The 20,413-nt window shown below is 33.4% G+C and overlaps 1 pseudogene; it reads right to left on the reverse strand.

The window, feature by feature from the left end:
- Positions 1-2,058: 2,058 nt before the first annotated feature.
- LOC122745712 lies at positions 2,059-2,641 on the reverse strand (annotated as a pseudogene).
- Positions 2,642-20,413: the final 17,772 nt, after the last annotated feature.

Here is a 20,413-nt window from a genome sequence, read left to right on the forward strand (position 1 = left end):
CTTCAGAGGAAAAGGAAATTAAGCCCTGAGAAGCAACACAGTCATTTGGGAAGTAAGGAGGGTCAGCTAACTGATGCCAGAGGTGTCTTTTAGGAGTAGATCATCAGGGTCTCAGCAGCAATTAGAGATATCCTAGGCTGGCAGAATGTCCATTGGCAACCCAGCAGCAAAGCAGGTTAAAAAAAAAAAAGGGTTAGAGATAATTAAGTGATGGACTGAGGCATGTTTAATTTGCTGTCTCAACAAAAAATCAACTTTGTTTACCTTGAATATTAAACAAAGGCTATTATAAAATAGCCTTATTGAGACTGATATCAAGTTAATGTGTGAGGTATGAATTTTAACTACTAGTCGTTCCTTTTTGCTTTAAATATTAAGCAATATTATAATTGCATTAGTCAGTGATTGGTAATGGGCATGTACTAGTCCATGAAGAACAATTACAAAAAATGCTTATGTAGCATTATTAGCGTATAGCCATTAACAGATCATGTAGTAATGGTTTCATATTAACTGAAGGGTCATCCTTCTGCAATGTGTATTTAACATTATTTTTCATATATAATGATTTGTTTAATTATTTCCTTAGCAAATGCAAACATCCTAAAAATCGCTGAGGGAAAAGAAGGTTTTAAAAGCACTGCAAATTGGGGCAGCTAGGTGGTGCAGTGAATAGAGCACTAGCCCTGGATTCAGGAGGACCTGAGTTCAAATTTGACCTCAGACACTTAACATTTACTAGCTGTGTGACCCTGGGCAAGTCACTTAACCTCAATTGCCTCACAAAAAAAGAAGAAAAAAAACCACTATAAATTGCAAATGATACCTAAAAAATACATATACTGAGTCGATTGATAAAAATTTTTTAAAAAGGAAAATAAATTCCATTATACAAATTTGTAATTTTCTTTAGAATATACCTTAGTTGCCTTCTATAAACATAAAAGCAAGAGTTTTAAGAAACTGTCTTAGAAAGATAATTTCTATTGTTAACAAGAATGTTATTTTTTAATCTCTTTGATCACTTACTACCACTCCCTTTCCATATTTTTTCCAAGCTGAGAAAAATTTAAGTTCCCTTCTATGTCTCCATGTCAACAAATTAATATTTGGAGATAATGTATTAGTAGATAAGAGTTTAAATTTCACCCTTCCAATTAATTAAAATATTTAGTTATTTCCTAGGTCCACAGGCTTTTGTACTAGAAGGAACCTTAGGGACCACCTAGTCCTACTCTTTACATTTTACAGAAGAATAAGAATTCATTCCTTCATTTTCTAAGGCTTAGCACGTGAAAATATTATTACATGCTATTTGAAGTACAAAGATGAATAGAATATGCCCCCTTCTCTTAATCTGCTAATAAATTAAAGAGTGTAAGAAAAGAGGGGCTGATCCTGCGTTGTGAATGGGAGATACCTGACCCATGGCCCTAGTATTGATATTATCTCATGATGTCGAAGCCTTGTATATGGTCAACTTATGGGAGGATATGGGCACACAGGTTTGTCCAGTGAGAATAAATGGAGATATTAATGACAAACAAAATATTTTATCAATGAGACCAAAGATACATCTGAGTTATAATTTTTAAAGGGTTAATATTAATTAATTGTTTATAAATATTTGCATTTATAATAATGATGATAAATGATAATTATTTTAATTATGGATAAAGCTTTTTTACAAAAAGAGGACTGAAACAGCAAGAAAGAATGGCATGAAACACACAGATATAAGAAAGAACAAGAAGTGGCAAGTGCCTAAGAGGAACTATGGTACAAAGAACAAGCTACAGGAGGTCAGATAAGGAGACCTTAACTCTGGCTAGAACAAAACTGCCTCTTTTTGATGTAAGATAATATTTTCTTTCTTTTTCTTTTCTCTACTCTTCTCTCCTCTTCTCTTCTCTTCTCTTCTCTTCTCTTCTCTTCTCTTCTCTTCTCTTCTCTTCTCTTCTCTTCTCTTCTCTTCTCTTCTCTTCTCTTCTCTTCTCTTCTTTCAGAAGTCAAAGAGCTTTATTGCAAACTTTGGGGAGCAGAGGTGGAGGCTGGCACTTAATCTTCCTCCTCGTCATCATCAGTGCCGGCCCCTCCGTGGCCCTTCTTGGCATTCTTCCTCTTGACCCTGCCTGTTCGGCCCCCTCTGTAGGGTGATCGCAGGGAGAAGTCAATGTGCTTCTGGGAGTCCAGTCGCACTATGAAGGGGGGGATGTTCACCACCTGCTTTCGGACCCTGATGTGCCTCTGACGGATAAGCACCCGCATGTGGTGGATGGACTTGGCCAGGCCCAGTTTGAAGACCTGCGTCTGCTGCGTCGCTCCAGGAAGTCCTCGATCTTCAGGTCCAGGATGTAATCCAGCTTCACCTTGCCCTCGTCCAGGACGCCAATGCGCACCAGCCTCCGGAGCAGGGCATTGACTTCGAACGGTCGCCGCGGGTCCTTCTCGTCCAGCATCAGCAGCTCCCGCTCAGCCTTGCGGATCTTGGCCAGCGTGAACTTGACCCGCCACACTTCGCGCTTGTTGCGAGCCCCTACTCGCACATCAGCTTCAGCTCCTGGTCCAACCGCGACTGCTCCAAGGGCCGCAGTGGCGTCACGTGCGTCTTGCGACACACCCAGCTCCTGGTGCCCGGCATCTTGGCCTAGCGCGGCGGTCTGGCTCGCGCCTCCCGCAGGAAAGATAATATTTTCAATAAAGATATCTCTTTACATGATACATTGAAGAAAATAGCAATAAATACGTCCCCTTCACAGTAGGCTGTATTAGAGTTAAGGGTTTGGAGTTACTATAGTTAGCTTAGGTTTCAGATCATTACTACTAACCACACCTTAACTCTTCTCCATATATATTCAAAAGCAGGCTGAGACTTTTTCCGAGGACCATCTTGGTGAAGTACAGGTATATTTAATCAATAGGATCATCACTCAGTGAGGTAATATTTGGCCATAATAACACATGAAAGATAAGTACAGAATGGTCCTCAGTCCTGGTTGATAACCTTCTACTTCTTCAGTCATAGGAAAAGAAGAATTAGGTGCTAAGTGTCACACTCCATCTACAGACTTTAATTTAACTTTTCCTATTAGAGATGAGTTCTTTGTCTGATGACAAATGCGTTTGCTGTAGGAGGAGCTGAATCATGTGAATCTTAATCTTCTAATTTTAAATTCAAGCAAAAGAAAGAGCAAATGCACAGCCAAATTAAAGGATGCCTCGTAGGTTCTCCTTGGATAAGTAACGTTGTTGATTTTTATTATATATCCAAGACAACAACAACATAGTTTCATGGGTTATTTTATCCTATAATATTACAGTGCTGATGATAAATATTTTCAAATAGAACTTAATTACAGACTTTGCACTGATATTAGTTGCTAAGGTTAAATGGTAGATAAATGATAAGATTTTGATAAGACTCTACAGATTAAATCAAAATACATTTTTCTCCCTAGTAATTTCAATGCAAAGGTGGAGCAGATAAAAAGACAATGGAAGAACAACAATATTAACAACAACAATAAAAACCATAACTAAAAATGTAAAGATAACACTAACAAACGACTTTTGTTTACCCTCAAGGACAGTGGAACCACCACATGGAGATCTTAATATGAATGCTGTAGCTGTACATTTAGGGGATCCAAAAATGATACTAAAGAGAACAAAGATGGGAGAACAGCCAGATTGGTCAAGGTTTATGTAGAGATTTGTGCAGGGAAACCCAATAGTGAGTCCTTTGATAAAATATTATTTGAGGTAGCAAAAAAAAAAAAAAAGGAAAATATCAAAGATTTGGCAAAAAAAAAAAATCAAACCAAAACAAAAACCTAAAAAGGCTCCCAAGAAAGAATCAACAACTACTGCTTTAAAGCTTATTCTCCTTTACATGATCTTGAGATGAGTTATCAATGCATGTATCCAAGGTCTCCTCAACAGGAGTGTTAGAAGGTGAAAAACAGGTATCCACAAGTAATGTTTGATAATATGCCATAGCTCTGCCACTTTAGTTTCTTAAAAGATGTAGATAATTACACATCTCATTTTTTTATTAGGAGGGAAAAAATTTTATTTGATAAAGGCTCTTTTCTTTTTTCTTTTCTTTTAAATAATAAAAGTATTCTATAATTTTCTAGTTACATTTAGAGAAAGATTTCAATATTTGTTTTTATAAGATTTCTGGTTCCAGATTTTCTCCTTCCCTCCCTTTCCTCCCCCCTCCCCAAGACATCAAGCAATCTGATATAGGTTATATATGTACATTCACATTAAACATATTTGAAAGCTCTTTCCAAAGAGTTGACTCACATTAATAAACCAAAATCCTTAAACATTCTTGAAAAACATAATAAAAGAAATATCCATATTTAACCACCACCTCCTCATCATGATCAGATGAGACATTGGAAAAAAAACATGTAAAATATATGCTTGCCAGGGTTTAATGTAATAATGATGGAGATTTATTGTACTCTTCAAGTTGAAAAGACATTCCCTGTGGATGATGATGGCATTGTTTGCAAATGGCCCTGTGTTAGTTTCAACAAGCCCTGAAACACTACAGAGTCTCCTGGAAGAGATTTTTTAAAATTCAAAGAAATTTGGTTTGTCCATCCATACAGAAAAGATTAAGTATATAAAAAATATCTTTTTGTCTGGTTTACAATAAGCATTTGCATGGACAACCGATAGAATACATCCATCATTATAGACTGTACAGAAAGGTAATGAGCTGGGACCAAATTTGAGAAGATATTCATTCTATTATTTTTATGAAATTGCAAAGCTCCTTTAATAGCTGCAAACTTCTCATGTAAACAAGGGATCATTTTTTTCACTTCTTCCATTTCACTCGTGTAACTCTGCGGTAGTGACACATAGACTACCACAGTCACTGAAGAATTAAAAATAAATGTCACACAAAAGACAACACTAAAGTAAAATGGTGGGTGTGAGCAGATTATAACATAAATCCAATGAGAAATTTCAAAAATAATTTATAAAATATGTTGTCAAGAAAATATATGGGAAGGAGAGGAGATGGACTGATCATATGGTGAGAGATAATAGATAGACAACCACTATGCTCCCTAGTGCTATTTAGATAACAAGATAAAGCAAGGAATACCTCTGCCATTTCAGGTGGAAACCCTGGGAGATCATGGACAAAAAAAAAAAATCCATGTTTGGGCAGGCCATGCCCTATGAGACCAATGTCACTGAATAAAACTTTCAAATTAATGAGGTCAAAGATTTATTTGAATGTTAAATATTCTTAACAGTGTGCTATTTCACAACACACTGCTGATAAATGGATAGCATTAAATATTATGGATTGAATGATATTATCCAGTACTCTTGATTTTTGTCATTCCTTAAATATTCACTAGGAGTCAGATAATTTTATGTTTAAGGGTCTTAGTTTTCTTATGTATAAAGTGAGGGGTTGCACTACATGATCTTTTCAACTATAAAACCTGTAATAGATATTGGGGAAACAAGGTTTACCCAAATGAAATAAAGAAAACATAATTACATGACAATAAATTAAGCATATGTTTACATGCTTTCTATATTGTCATTTCTATGACTTTATCAATATCTCATTTTAAAAATGAGATATTTGTAAAATATATAACATAGTATCAGGCATATAGTAGCTGTTAAATAAGTGTTTCTTCCCTTTACAAAGCCCCCTCCATAACTTTGGAGTGGGAGAGCATTGAATTGTGTATACTTAGCTGATAATTCAAGGCTTTAAGAAACTCTTAGCAACATTATTTTTTGCAATACAATACCATATCCTTCCCCTCAGGCACACTAAATTTTAAGTTAATTGATTTGTTGTTTTATAAAGGCACACAGTGCTGCTCCACTCTTTTTCTTTGTTTCTGTCATTGCTTTGTCTAAATGCCATCTTCTTAATTTCTTCCTGATGAAAACATATCTAATTTGATATGCCATTTCCTTAGTGCTATTTCCTTTGAATTCCTATGTCAGGTATGACACCTTATTCAGCATTCCCATCATATTTTACATAATTTATCAAGTTCTATTTTATATTATTGCTATTTTTTCATGGGATCAAAGTGGTGGTGGTAGTGATGATGTTTTTGTTGTTGTAGTAACATTTATACCACCTACCATGTGTCAGCCCATGTGGTAAAATCTTTACCAATATCACCTCATTTGATCCTTAAAACAATCCTGGGAGGTAGGTGCTATTATCTTCATTTTACTATTTTTTTTGGGGGGTGAGGCAATGGAGGTTAAGTGACTTGCCCAGGTTTACACAGCTAGTAAGTGTCAAGTTTCTGAAGCTGGATTTGACTTCAGGTCCTCCTGAATCCAAGGCCAGTGCTTTTTTTATCCATTGTGCCACCTAGCTGCCCCCATCTTCATTTTACAATTGAAGAAACTAAGGCGAAAAGAGTTTAAGTAACTTGCCCAGGGTCACAAACCTATTAAGTGTGTAAGGTCAGATTTTAACGCAGGTCTTCCTGACTTCAGGCCCAAGAATTCTCTTTACTACATCACCTGTTTGTCCCAGCTATATCTTCACTAGATTGTAACCTCTGTGAAAATAAAAATTGCGTTGCCTTTATGTTTATATTTCCCTCAGAACAATGCTTTAATTTTATAGAATGATAGATTCTATAATGGAACCCAGAGGATATCTAGTTCAACCACTTCAATTGATAGATAAGGACATGAGGACTTATATAGTTCAAGAATTTGCCCAAAGGTAAACCAGTAGTAAATAGCAGAGATAGCATTAAAATACTGTTCCTCTGATGATATAAACAGTGTGTTCTTTCCACTGTCCATGATGCTTTCCACAAAGTAGTAACTTGTATGGTCACATTTTAGCATACCTTTTCATAAGTGGTGTATTTGAAGTTTAATATTTAAACAAATCTTGGACATAGATTGGCTGAGATGATATTTTAGATCTAAGGAAGAAAATGTCTGTCTGATCTTTGGCATCAGACAAGTCATAAAAGGTATTAAGCAAGGAAGATGTTTCGCCAGATTTAATTAACACAATCTCAGCACAGATAGGCAACCAACATTATCTCTACCTTAATTTTATGATCCCCTCATTTCTTTTATTTTTTAAATTTCTCTTGTAGCTTTTATCATCTAACTTCTAGCTTATTATTAGTAACATTGAACAAATCAAAGAAAAAAATAAAACTTGGATTTTAAATAAAAATGATAATTTTTGTCTTGGTCATCCCGCCCCCTCCCCATGACTTTGCATTACTAGTTTCCTGTAACTAAATCCACAGAGAAGGAACAAATATTACACATCTCTGAGCATATTTAAGTTACATGCCTTACCACAGGTTTGGAAGGCAATTATAAATATGGAACAGTGCCACTCCCTCTGCCAGTCAAAAAAGTTGCTAACATCATCTTCCTATGGCTCAGATTATGACGTGTTACTTTCCTTCTCAAAAAAAAAATGTCACTTGCATTTAAGACCTTCCACATCTTGAACCTAGACTATCTTTGCAGCCTTATTTATATAACACTGTTTAATATATTTTATGTTCTAGCCTGAATACGCCACCTCCCATTTTTATGCATTAGCCCAAGCATTCTCATAAACCAACAATACCTACTCATCTCTGATTTCCTTACTCAAAGATTCAATTTGTTTCACTTTCTTCATTAAATCTTCTTAGACATGCTTGCTTCTCCTTCTCCATTTGTTAGTAATTGTTTTAATCTAAAACATTCCTAGAACAATTTTGCATGATTTCTCTTTTCTCCATTTCACTCCCTTCCTCATATTACAATCATATACGATCATGTCAATCTGTCAATAGAACCTAGGTTCCTGGAGGTTTGAGACTATTTCATACTTGCTTTTTGATTTGTATTCTCAGTACCTAGAGCATAGCTAGCTAACACAAAATATATTTTTGTTAAATTGAATTAAAATGATAAAAGTAACCCAGTCTAAGCTCCATTTTAAAAAATCAGAAACTTGATGATTTCTGCTATTGTACTTGCATTGAGAAGCTTCTTATGGACAGATGGCAAGCTGCCTTAGAAAGCAATGTCACCTGTGGTCACGTTCTGACTTAACAACTACTGTCTATCTGACCCTAAGAGTAAGGCATTTAGCCACTTAGTACTCTAGCAAATCCTCTAGGATATTTAATTGCATTGAAGTTATTACCTGCACATAGAGTTTTTCCCCCTTAAATTCCTTTTATAAATTTGAAATTCCTTCTATTTAAATTCTAATTAAATCATTGATCTAGTCCCTAATCTCAAATTCTTATATGACCTTGGTCAAATCTCTTGCCTGTTCTGGTCCTCAAGCTCTTCATCTGTAAAATGAGAAGTATGGAATAGATAACCTTTAAGATCCTTTCCACCTCTAAGTTTCTCATTTTGTATTACAATTTTTGTACCACATTAAAATCTTGAAGTTATTTAACACCAAGCTTCCTGATTTTTCTTCCTTTCTTCCTTTTTACTATATTGAGAGTCATGGTCTAGGAAAGGGTCTCAAAATTAACTGACATTTTTTACCTTGATGGGACTCATTTGTTTATATGCAAACTAACAAAATATCTTTTTCTTCAAAATGATTTATTAATGTGATTGTGTATCATTCTGACCAAAGGGAAAAGTGGGTAAATATTATATCCTGGGGTACTACAAGCAGGTAGAGAAGTACTATATACTCAGCTTTGATATACTTTATCTCCTAAACTAAACCATAAATAATAATTCATTTTTCTGCAACCAGGCTTTACAATTTTCTTAGTTAGTGGTTGTCATTTACTAATATCTCCCCATGACAGAGGGGGATTCCTTTTCTGTAAAAGTTTATAGGGCAGCTAGGTGGCACAGTAGATAGAGCACTGGCCCTGGAGTCAGGAGTACCTGAGTTCAAATTTGGCCTCAGACACTTAACACTTACTAGCTGTGTGACCCTGGGCAAGTCACTTAACCCCAATTGCTTCACTAAAAAATAAAAAAAAAGTTTATAGCCTTTGCTCCCAAAGTGTTTTGGACAAATCAACTACTTAATGATATAAAGGGCTTGGAAAAATGAATCGTATTATGTACATGAAAATGATAAGTATACATACTATGATTATACTATTTTGGAATAACATCTAATTATTCATAGAACCTTGGAAATAAAAATTTTGAAACTCATCAGTACTTTGAAAATTCCAGAATCTATAATTTCACTAAAGCATTCATGGTAAAATGCTTTTAGACTTCTTGCAGCATTATTTCCCCCTGGTGGGATTTATTTATACTAAACAGGGCACTTTTTCAAATAAATTCTCAGAAAAATATTGCAATAAAACATACTTGTGACTATAGCTGTGAAAGTACCCATTGTTCTCAACTTCAACTGAAAATGTGAACTATGAGGGAAGACCACTATGGAAATAAAGACTACACATTAGATTGCCTTTTAAGTCCAAAATATTTCTAGACATATTTATATTTATGTATGCCACTATCTAAGGCAACACAATAGTTAAATCATGATGTTGAGAGATGTCATATAAAAGGAGCCTACAGATTTAGCATGTCCGGCACCTAGTAGGTGTTTTATATGTTCATGTTAATTAATTTATTGATTTAGAACTGGTCATATTTTCCAACCCCCTCATGTTACAGATGAAAACATTGTCCCAGAGAAGTTAAGGATGTGACAATTTCTGTTGCTGCTGGCATTAATGAAAGGAGAAAATAATTAAATCAGACCTATAAATGAACTATTAGTCAGTTTTATGGTTTACAATTTGAATATTGATACTTCCCTTCCCTCAGACATTTAACGAAAGCTAGTGTATTGTGGTATTAAAAAAAAATGAGAAGTCAACATAGTCGTGTACATGTCTCTATTCTGAATCTCTTTTTAGGTGTGACATTTTAGGAAAGTTACCTAACCACTAAGAATTTCACTGTCTTCACAGGGAAAATGGGGTTATCCATAGAGCTGTTGTGAGGCCAACATTTTGCAAAACTAAAGAATTATTTAAAGTGGATTATCTATTCATTGGTAATGAAAATATATTTTCCCTGAATTAAAATAATAAAATTTATTAATCTTTAATATGAAATCAGAAAAAATACAAAGAAAGCTATAAGATGATAGTAGTTTAATGGCTAATGTAGTGAAAGGATATTCAACTTAGAAATGAAAACATTTATTCACAAGTCTATCCATGTATAACTTAAAATACACTTTAAATACTGATTCAATGTCTGCAATTCAGAAAATGAAGTGAAGAGAAACTGGAGGGAAGATCGCAAAGGAGAAAGTATAGCCTACTTCTGCCATCATCTCTACAAAGATTTAGAAAACTAATGGAATTGAATTCTGATCAGGAAATCCAAGGGAAAAAAAATCACAGTGAGCCATTTTTTTTTTCCTAGCCCAGGTCAACTTATAGAGACAAGGACACTCAAAACACAAAACCAGGATAAGAGAATGATGTGAATAATGTATCTTGGGCAAAAGCCAAACAAAAATTCCTGGAAGAAGTACAGAAAGAATTAATGATTTAGATAAATCAAATGAAATTGGCAAAGGGAAAAATGGGAAAATATATGACACATATAGTGAGGGAAAGAGAATTAACAGCTTCAAACGAGAATTATTTAAAAAAAAAACCTTATAAATGAAAGTAATTCTATGAAAATTAGAATTGAAAAATAGGAGCTTATAACTCTGTGCAATTTCTGAGACAATACAAAACACATTCCTATTTAAAGAAAAACCAGAAAGCATGTAAATAAACAGACCTCTCCTTTAAACCACAAGTGAGGATCATCTAAAATGAGAAAAAAAAATAAACCTTTTAAATAAGATCAGAGACTACTAGGCTTTCTATTAACATCATTATTTATTGTTGTGCTAGCTATAACAGTAAGAAAAGCAAAAGGAATTGAGGGAATAAATTTAGGTGAAGAGGAAATACAATTATCATTTTTGGCAAATGATATGATGGTTTGCTTAGAGAACCGTAGAGAATCAATTTAAATACATAATTGAAATAATTAATAACTTCAGTAAATTTTCAGAATATAAAATAAACACAAAAATTATTAGTATTTCTCTATATTATGTCTATATTAAGATCATGGGAAAAATATATATTATATTTAAAATAATTAGAGAAAATATAAAATAATTAGATTACCCGCCAAGATATGCAGGATCTATGTGAATGCAATTACAAACCATTTTTCATACAAATAAATACATATATATGTATTTGGAAAATATTATTATTCATGAATAGATAGAGGCAACATAACAAAAATTACAATACTACCTATATTGATTTATTTATTCAGTACTTTACCAACCAGATGACCAAATAATTACTTTATGGAGATATAAAAAATAACACCAAAATTCATCAGGAGAAACAATAGATCAATATTATAAAGGGAATAAATGGGGGGGGGGAGAAAGGGTCCTAATAGTAGCAGATCTCAAACATCATAATAATTTGGCACTGGTTAAGAAATAGGAGTATCAATTGACCAGATTAGGTATTTGGTAAATAGAAGCGAATTAACCCAGTGGCTAAAAAGAGCCTAGCTATTTGGAACAGAATTCATATTGAGGAAAAACTGGAAAATAATCTTGCAGGAAATAGGTATAGGCCAATATTTCACACCTTATAAAAGACAAGCTCCAGATGGATGCACAATTTCACCTTCAAAGGTGATATTATAAATTAATTAGAGCAGAAAGGAATACATTACTCATTAGACTTATGGATATGGGATGAGTTTGTGACCAAATAAGAGGTAGAGATTCACAGGAGTTAAAATAAATAATTTTGATTGCAGAAAACCAAATCATTTTTGAGCAAACAAAAGCAATGTAGTTATAAGTAAAAGAGGAAGAGAAAATTGGGGAAAATATTTGCAGAAAGTTTATCTTCTTACAGTCACATTCCTAAAATACATAGGGTGCTCATTCATAGAGTGCTTAAATATAAGAATAAAGGCAGTTCACCACCTGATAAGTGGTAAAAAGTGACTGTTTTCAGAACAAAATCTGGAATATTAATAACATGAAAAAAATCTCTAAATTACTAACAATTAAAAATTGCAAATTAAAACAACAATGAGGTACAACTTTCCACCTTTCAATGAAAATGATAAAAATTGGCAAAGTTGTTAAGAAAAAGGAAATCATAAATGTTGTAAAGGTTATGTGAGGAATTCATGAACTTTTGTTGGATTTATGCACTGGTCAACAATTAGGCAAAATCTTTGAACCAGCAGTATCAATATTGCATCTCTACTCTAAACAGATCCAAAAAAGAAAAACTATCCATATATCTAAAAATATTTATAGAATTTCTTTTCATGGTGACAAAAAATTGGAAAATGGGATCCCAATGCACTCTTCCAGTCCTATTTTATATTACATTACCTTCTTTTCTACTCTCCGTGTTCCAGAAAAAGTTATTATTTTCTCGACATTTTCCTTTCCTTTCCTTTCCTTTCCTTTCCTTTCCTTTCCTTTCCTTTCCTTTCCTTTCCTTTCCTTTCCTTTCCTTTCCTTTCCTTTCCTTTCCTTTCCTTTCCTTTCCTTTCCTTTCCTTTCCTTTCCTTTCCTTTCCTTTCCTTTCCTTTCCTTTCCTTTCCTTTCCTTTCCTTTTTCACAACTGACAATAAATCTCCCATTTCCACATCTATGCCCTTGCCATATACTTGTAGTTCACAGTTTTGTGTGTATAGGTACTTTTAATGTTTTGTTTTACTTTTGTTGCATAGAATACCTCATATCCTTTAAAGCTGAACTCAAGCACCATCTTCTCCATGAAATGTTTCTCTTTATTCTCAACTGCCAAGACCATGCCTCATAACTATATTTCATTTATCTACTTTGCACTTATTTTTATTCATTTATTCATAAAATATAAATATAAATAACGTGGCTTGTTGTAACTTAGTTGTCTAAACTAATTAGTTGTCTAAACTAATATATGTATTTATTATTACTAATATATGTATTTCTTGAGGGGAATTTTTCATATATATTGTGTTTATGACACTATTTTATATGCCAGTTGCTGGCAAAAATTAGGCATTTAATAAATGCTGGTTGATTGATGGATTAACTCAAATCTCAAAACTTTCTCTGCTTCTGAATAGAGATATAACTCCTTTTCACTTTCTTGGCTTTCCCAAATCCCAAAGGATAGCAATATAATATTTTAATCCTTGTTCTCCATATAAATATATAATCATAATTATATTCACTATGCATTAATTTTGTGTTTTTCTGCTGGGCTGGATGGCAGTAGCCCATACTAATCTAGGTCTAGTTTAAGTTAGTGTTATCAATAGAGATGGTCCCCATTCAAATGAAAACATTATCTCTTAAAGTACTGAAATAGGTATACATACCTAAAAAATGTAAGGGCAACTATTTGGCATACTGGATAGAGTGCCCAGCCTGAAGTCAGGAAGACATCTCCCTGAGTTCAAATCTGGCCTAAGACATTTATGAGTGGTATGATCCTGGGCAAGTTACTTAATCCTCTTTACCTCAGTTCTAAAAAAGAGCTGAATAAGGAAAGAGCAAACCACTCAAATATCTTTGCCAAGAAAATGCCAAATGGGGTCACAAAGAATCAGACATTATTGAAATAATTGAACAATAATAAAACAATGTAAGCTCCTTGAAGGCAAACAATTCATGATTTCTAATCTACCATGCCTTTCACAGGGATTAACATAGTGTAAATGCTTGTTTATTGAGACTATCCATTCTGCAAGTGGGGGTTAAAAGGAGATTGCATACTCAATCAAGAAGATAGTTTCTGGTTATTTTTATTAATTAAACAATGTAGTAATAAAGCATCACAATGATTTAGTGATTTTAAATTCTAAGTAATTTATTTAAATTCCTAATTAATCCCAAAAACTCTTCTCTGTGGTAGGGAAGAATTATTTCATATTTCAAAATGCAAAAAGCCATCTTCTCAGCATTATGAGGGATATTTAAAGCTAAGGAATTGATGTGTTTAATTACAGCACAAATTTAAAAGGGTGTAGGATTCTTAGAAAAAAATATAAAAAAAGGAAAGTAGTAGTTTATCATGATTCTGAATAAAAAACAACAGCTTACTAAGTTATATACAATATATTTTTGACTAATTTGAATTTACTATTAAATACACTTGCTGTTTACATATACATGTGCATATATGTGTGTATATGAGTATGTATATATATGCATATGTACAATACATACACATACATATACACACAGTTATATGTGTATGTGTATATATTCTGGGAGGCTTAAACATTATGAGCTAATAGATTTAGAGATAAATACTCTCCCATAAGAACCAACAAATTATATAGAGAGAACAATATAGAGAACAAACATATATGCACGCATATATATGTATGTATAATCTATTGGCTCCTGTGAGAGGACATTTGTCTCTAAAACTATACATGTGTTTTTATAAATGTGTGTGTGTGTGTGTATATATATGTTAGTGTATATGTATATAAATATACATACACACAAATATATACTTATGTATACATTCATATAGTTAGGTATGTGAATATATGTATGTATATAAACAAACATACATATAAACACACACATATATGTATATATTTAACACACACATAGAAATGTACACAAAGCATATGTATGTAGGTAGGTATACTTACTATATATATATACTTATATATATATATATCACATACATAAATGTTCCTAGTTTATAGATTTTTATTTATTGCAGACATTTTAGAGTTGAAGAAATTAAAGAATATAGAGATTAAATGATTTGCTCAGGGTCACATGGCTAATAATTATCTAAGGCAGCATTTGAACTCAGGTCTTCTTGACTTCAGGTTAAGCATTCTATCTACAACATCATTTGGCTGTTCAGTATATATATGCATCTTTAAACACAGAAACAATATGGATAATAAGCATACTCACATTATATATATGTGTGTGTATATATACATATATAATCTTAATTTATATTACATCTATATATGTACATGTGGGTATACATACAAATTTAGAGGCTATTTACTAGTGGTCAAAGTTATAACAAAAAAAAATTTTTAATTTTCCTAAAAATAGTCCTTAGGAAATAGAACCAATTCATGATTATACACTGACATAAGCAAAGCCTTTATTTTGTGTTTCTATTGTCTTTAAGGACATATTGATTCATCAAGGTAGTGGAGGGGTTAATTAGAAAATCATTTAACTCCTTGTGTCTCCCTTTCCTCATATTAAAATGAGGAGATTGGAAAAAATGTTCTCTGATTATCTCTATACTAATGATTAAACAATTTCTCTGTTAGAATATAGGGATATATGAATCATTAAGCATGTATTAAGTTTTTAATCTGTGTCAGACACATTTCAAAACTTTTGAAACAAATACAAATCCTTTACTTCAGAGACCTTATGTTTTAATAGGGGAAGATAATGAACAAAAGAGAACTGAAAAGAGAAGGTGATTAGGAGAAATACCTAAATCCAGAGAGCATGGCATAAAACCAGGACGTGAATAAGGGATAGCTGGTTTGAAATCCTCACAAAACTGGAGGCCCCATGAAGAATTAAGCAATGAGAAAAATTTCCCTGTTGGGTGTACGGATATTGCAGAGTGAGAAAGTTTCAGGCACCAAAGAAAGTTCAAGAGGGAGAAGGATTGAGAGAAGAGATTTGCAGATGTTAGTTTTGAAATTACTGGTAACTTTTAAGAAAATCGTTTCATTGGAAGGATGGAGTTAGAAGCCAGATTTCTCCTTGTTAGAAGAATGTTGAAGATGTACTGAGTATAGGTGGCTTTTTAAAAAGAGTTGACCTGACAAAGAGAGTGGTGATATTAGAAAATATAAAGATTGGATGAAAGGACATAGTAAGATTAGTGGAATAACTACTTGTTTAGCAAAAGCTTTTAGAAGAAAATTACTTGCAACAAATAAGCAATTGTGTGGTCTAAAAACAGCATAAAGTCTTAAATGGCTCAGGAAGAAATCTACAGTATTAAAAGCTTATATATTGGGGCAGCTAGGTGGCACAGTGGATAGAGCACTAGCCCTGGATTCAGGAGGACCTGAGTTCAAATCCGGTCTCAGACACTTGACATGTACTAGCTGTGTGACCCTGGGCAAGTCACTTAACCCCAATTGCCTCACTTAAAATTTAAAAAAAGAAGAAAAAAAGAAAAGATTATATATTTAGAGTTGTAAGGAATCTTAGAGAATATCTAGTTTAGTTCGCTTATCCTGTAGATGAGAAAAGCGAGTCCCTGGGAGACTAATAAACTTGCCAAGAACATAAAATAAACTGTGGAGATGAAATTTTAATTCCTTGTATCTTTACATCATTCTATTTAATAATTAATGTTTTATTTTTATTCTAATAGAGTGATTGAACACACCTTTTATAGGACCTACTATGCTGGCTTTACTAATGTAGTAATAAAAACAACAAAGTATTGCTATTTATCTAAAGAAATCTAATGTGGCTTAGAGAAAGAGAACATAACATTTTTTTGGGGGGGCGGCAAATGGGGGTTAAGTGACTTGCCCAGGGTCACACAGCTAGTAAGTGTCAAGTGTCTGAGGCCAGGTTTGAACTCAAGTACTCCTGAATCCAGGGCCAGTGCTTTATCCACTGCACCACCTAGCCACCCTGAGAACATAACTTTTAACCCCCAATTTGATATATTCCTTTGGCCCCAAATATGGGTGAACCAAGACACTATTATTGGTGTTTAGAATAATATTCTGAATTCTTATCATCTACAATCTTCTGACCAATTCCATTCATATAAAAATGATGTGAATGTGTGTGTGGGAGGTAGATAGCAGAGATTCCTTCTTCCTAGTCACAAGTGAAGAAAGAAGATGGAGGGGAAATATCAATCTAACTGGTTGACACATATCACAGGATGACAGTTCCCAGACATATGAGCAAATAATGGTACTTTATGAAATGACCACATAGGAATATAAGTGGTTTCTGCCTTTGTAAAGGTTTCTGCTTTTATTGTAACCAAATAAAACAAGGAAAATAATATATCCTGAAACTCACCATGCATTTCACTCTGGCAATTGTTCATCTAATTTACTGGGTTGGCACACAGAGTAGCAGGAAATTGAGATTCAGTCAAATCTGTTTCTCAAAGCCACTGTCAAAGAAGTTGCCCTCTGGATCTTTCCTGAATGGCATGCTAGCTGATGCAGTCCCTAAATAAATTAGTAAGCTCAAGTTATTTGACAAAACGCCTTATCCAGACAATGCAACCTTTGCAAACAGCAGTTTTTTTGAAAACAAAAATGAAGAATTGTCTTCCTAAAGTGTGTATGAGGATAATATAGTTTATTTTCTACTCCCTCTGGAGGAAAATGCATCTATTATATCTATCATTGCTGAGCAACATCTTCATTTACTCAGGTCTTAGAAAAAGGTACCTGTGGGGAAAATAAATATTAGTAAATTTTAATTTTGAAAAGTCACTTTTCTTTTAGGTTTTAAAACCAGTAGCAATTTGAACTCAGGTTCACTTCAATCCCCCCCCCCCCATTGGTGGGGTAAATTCCACTAATAGTAGGATTATTTGCAAAAACGATTTTTTTCCAGATTTGAAAATAATTCATGAAATTTAGAGCTAGAAATTGGTAAGCAAGTTTTATCCATCTCTTCCTTTTATATGTATGTGTATTTTTTTTTATTTAGAGGCTATAATATTTTGCAGCAATCCCAAATGAAAAGAAAGCAAAACAGAATTAAACACATGGGATACATGCATATTTATAACACAGGGAAAGCCTTACATTATAGCATGGAGTCACTGTGTGATATGATTTCAATAGTATCAGATATTGTACAATTACAATCATGTCAGAAATTGTATTCAGGTTCTCTATTGCCAGAAGTTTTACTATTAGGAATCTTCATTCTTTAAGTAGAAAGGGAAATGGTTAACTTAAGTACATATTCTTCCTGCATGTATATGATCTATTTGTATCTATCTGTCTGTCTATTTTTCCAGGAGTTGAAAGCTAGTACTCAAAATGTTAGTTCACTGAGAATCTAAATGCAGAATGAATTGTGAAAAGCTAATTAGCACTCATTCTGATGGGTAAAAAATCTCATATTCCATGGCAATAATTAATATTTGTGTCAGGTGTTAACAGCAAAAACAAGTTTTCATTATTTTCAGCATTGCTAATTGCAAGATTCACTTAATATTGGCTTCAAGAAAGTCACACACCTGTGAGAAAATTCATGCTTTATACAACTTCCATTTGTTAGCTCCAAAACTCTAATAAAATGGTCAGGGTTTGCCTTATGTCATTTTTGTGAATTTGGGACCTAAATAAATTAAGAGACTAAAATAATAAGTATTACTTATTAAAATTATATATTTTTAAATCCTAAATTTATAGTTTCTTTTTGCTCAAACTACAAGTAAAAAATATTTCTCAGATGACTCTAATGCTGGGTCTTTTAGAAATTAAACACAGGGTATCAAAAACAAGGAGAAAATAGGATATGATGAGGGATTGGTATTTGCAAGAACATTCCTCTTTCTGTAAAAATGGAGTAAAGGAGAAAGTATTATATGATGTAGAGGTGAATTTAAGTATAAAATTAGAGAAAAAGCTCTTTCTTAAAGGCTTTTACTAATTTAATATAGTATGAGTTAAGTTCCACTGCTAGGAGAGAGGAAGAAAGGGTGAACAAATATTGTAGATGTGAACAAAAAAGAAAAGATTTTTGACAGGTTCTGAGGGAACTTAGATAGAAAGTTAATAGCAAAGTTAATGGATAAGCCAATGTAAAATTGAATTGTTTAACCATAGAGTCAATTTTTTGAGAGGTAAGGCCAGATTAGAGTTGAGGGCTATGGCAAGAAGTAAAAGATCAGATAACTGGAACCTGTGATCAGAAAGAAGAATAAATTTAGGAGGAACAAAAAATGGAAAGATACAAAGTTACAGTAGAAGAATCTCAGTAATAGAGAATATGAAAGTGAAATCTTTTTAAGCAATAATGAGATCAATTAATCAATCACAAATCATTTAACAAATATGTCCATTAGTGTTTGGCATAACAATAATTCAAATTGAGGATGGTGATGAACTAAACAACAAAGGTATTTGAGGGGATGACTACATGTTAACTGAACTTCAGAAGTATTAAGGCAGGGTTTATACAAGGGAATGAGATTATGAACCAGATAGTAAACTATTTGATAAAAGAAAGGACAAAAATAAGAAGTTGCTAAAGAAAATTATCAGATTTTGGATGGAGCAATAATGGTCTTAGTCTAAATGGATTCAGTCTAGGTTGTGGAGCAAAGTACAGTTTGGAAGCATAAGTGAGTAAGGTGTGACTTCCTTCAGAGTATAAGAGGACATGTCAACGTAAAATCTAATGCTAGGGAGGGAAATCAAGATTGAAAGGAAACAGGAGAATTGTGAGAAGAATTAATTTAATTAGGACGTTTTAACAACATAGGACACAAAATAATTTTAGGGAAGAGTGGGAACAACATTAAAAACAATTAAAATTCAGTGTTACCACTTGTGACCACAGAGGGATTTAGTTTGAGTGTTTGTTTTTCTCAGGTTATCTCTCTACGTTTGTAAAAGGATAAGGGGAAAATAAACTCAGATTTTCACTGTCTCAGTCAGAGCCAAGATTCCTGGCATGGGCCCTAACCTTATGGTAGGACCTAACCCATAATGTATAGCTAAAACGTTACTCAAACCTGAATTCATCTACAGGGTGATAAAGCTCCTTAATAAAGCTTGGCAATTCTTTTGTTGGAGATCTCCCTCAGAGAACATAACTTGTTTCCCAACTTGGAATATACACTACCAAAGCTTTGCTTTGCCTATTCCCCCTAGGAATGAGATGTACTGCTGGCCTCCAAATAGTATTGAGGAGAAACAAATTTTCTTCCAATAGCCATGTCCAATCCAAAAACTCCAAATGGGCTGTTTTCTCTAACACTATTTTTTTTTTATAATTCAATATATCAGTTATACTAAGAATCTTGATGTTCTCATGGGCCCTAACCTTATGGTAGAACCCAACCCATAATATATAGCTAAAATGTTACTCAAACCTGAATTCATCTACAGGGTGATAAAGCTTCTTAATAAAGCTTGGCAATTCTTTTGCTGGAGATCTCTCTCAGAGAACATAACTTGTTTCCCAACTTGGAATATAGACTACCAAAGCTTTGCTTTGCCTGTTCCCCTAGGGATGAGATGTACTGCTGGACTCCAAATAGTACTGAGGAGAAACAAATTTTCTTCCAATCCCACTAATTCAATGCCACCACTCAATTCAAAAACTCCAAATGGGATGTTTTTT

This window comes from Dromiciops gliroides, chromosome 3 (genome assembly GCF_019393635.1).
Source record: "Dromiciops gliroides isolate mDroGli1 chromosome 3, mDroGli1.pri, whole genome shotgun sequence".
Classification (NCBI taxonomy): Eukaryota; Metazoa; Chordata; class Mammalia; order Microbiotheria; family Microbiotheriidae; genus Dromiciops; species Dromiciops gliroides.